Below are 2265 nucleotides of genomic sequence, written 5' to 3' on the forward strand. Positions count from 1 at the left end.
ATACTGGAGTGCTTACCACAGAAGCCTCAGAGAATACCATAGATCTCGAGGTCAGCGAAAAACAGCCTAGGCCTAGACAGCGGCCTAGACATGGTTTTACCAAGACGTCAAGTATGAAAATAGTCCACCAATAAAAGAACCGAGAAAAATCCAGGAAACCAGGAAGGCGAGAAGTTAGCAAATTCCAAGAAGATAGAACATCTAGGGTAGATTTGGGAGCCACCGTGGTGCAATGGTTAACATGTCCGCCTTGCATACACAAGGTCGTTGGTTCTATTCCTGCTTCGACCGAACACCAAAAAGTTTCAACGGTAGATTATCCCACCTCAGTCATGCCGGTGACATTTCTGAGTGTTTCAAAGCTTCCCCAAGTGGTTTCACTGCAATGTTCGTACTCGGCTATAAAAAGGAGGTCCCTTGGCATTGAGCTTAACACGGAATCGAGCAGCACTCAGTGATAAGAGAGAAGTTCACCACTGTGGTATCACAATTGACTGAATAGTCTAAGCGAGCCTGATACATCGGGCTGCCACCTAACCTAACCCAAGTAGATTTGAAACACTTAGGCCAGGCTTCCGAAAAACGGGAATACAAAATTCAAAACAAATATCGAAACGCTATCGGCGGTACTAGCAGGGATGAGAAAAGAATCTGCTCAAGAAAAACCCTATATGACAAGGAAGGTTCTTTTATTTATATTATTATCCCACCTCAGTAATGCTGGTGACATTTCTGAGGGTTTCAAAGCTTCTCTAAGTGGTCCACTGCAATGTGGAACGTCGTTCGGACTCTATTCGGGCTATAAAAATGTCCCTTGTCATTGAGCTTAACATGGAATCGGGCAGCACTCAGTGATAAGAGAGAAGTTCACCAATGTGGTATCACAATGTACTGAATAGTCTAAGTGAGCCTGATACATCGGGCTGCCACCTAACCTAACCTAACCTTTATTGGGAAAGAAATCCGAAGGCTTTACAATAAGGCTCACCCGTGAAAGGAATAAGTATTCAAGAACTCTTATCAGAGAAAACTCAGAGAATACAATTTGATCACAAGGATGGGGAAAAACCAGAAGAAGAAATCCTGCGACACTAGTTAGTGTCTTCGTGGAGAATTGTCCGTTCGAGGAGAATTGTTCGCAACATTGAGGAAGAGGGCATAAGATTTTACAATGTCATGTCCCAAAGAGGACGATGTTTACTGGAATTTTTATCACATCAGGCTAAGAGAGTACCATAAGGTCACGCAATTCCCGGACATTGTTTTGCGGAGAGATAGATGGCTCTACCCAGAGTCGAGAATGAAGAAACTCTTCTCTGAAGCCCATACCCAGACCGAGACCATGGTGCTAGATTTGATGAACCAAATGGAATCAATGGAAGAGATACTTCGGAAAGGAGCCCGCGCAAGACATGCTTCAATCATATTTTCGGCCCTTCTTTTTCTTTCTTCCGGCCAAAGGAGAGTGATAAAATGACTAAAAAGCGTCATAATGGAGGTCGCTGCAAGCACAATAGAGGACACGTGAAGGCTCTCTGTTGCACCAACTGTGCCCGTTGTTTGCCTAATGATAAGGTCATTAAGAAGTTCGTTATCCGTAATATCGTCCAAGCTGCCGCTATTCGTGATATTACCGAGGCTTCCATTTGGCAATCTTACACTTTGTTCAAATTATATGCCAAATGCACTACTGTGTATCCTGCGCTATTTACCCCAGATCGTAGGAAGCCCCTCGTATTCGTACTCCTCCAGTCAGAACCTTCCCCAAGGATATGGCTCGTAATCCACCAAAAAAGTAAATGCTACACACAAAAAAAAATTCTGATTCAATCACGAAATTAATTGATCCAATTAATTTTTTAATTGAAATGTCTTCAATCACGAAAATGATAGTATCAATCACAGTTTTAATTGAGCATAGAAAAAATTCTTGATTAAAAAATTAATTGATTTCATTACCAAATTTCAATTAATTTTTTAATTGATTCAATTAAAAATTTAATTGATGTTGATTGCAAAACTCAATTAATTTAGTAATTAAAAAAAGGTAACTATTTTCAATTACATTCTGAATTGGCTTAGAATTTTTATTTGGATTAACAATTGATTGTTTGAAAAAAATTTTAATTAAAAATTAAAAAAAAAATTCATCACTTTTTTAACTGACCTAGTCTTCCGAATTTGATTAAAAGTTAATTGTATCAATTAACTTTTTAATTAAAAAATTTACAATTTTCAATCATAGACTTAATTAGCTTAATGTTT

At 38.9% G+C, this 2265-nt stretch overlaps 1 pseudogene; it reads left to right on the top strand.

Annotated features, from left to right (window-relative positions):
• Window positions 1–1473: 1473 nt before the first annotated feature.
• On the top strand, window positions 1474–1799 carry LOC142240531 (small ribosomal subunit protein eS26-like; annotated as a pseudogene).
• The last annotated feature ends 466 nt before the right edge of the window (window positions 1800–2265 follow it).

The sequence above is a fragment of the Haematobia irritans genome, chromosome 5 (genome assembly GCF_050003625.1).
Source record: "Haematobia irritans isolate KBUSLIRL chromosome 5, ASM5000362v1, whole genome shotgun sequence".
NCBI lineage: Eukaryota > Metazoa > Arthropoda > Insecta > Diptera > Muscidae > Haematobia > Haematobia irritans.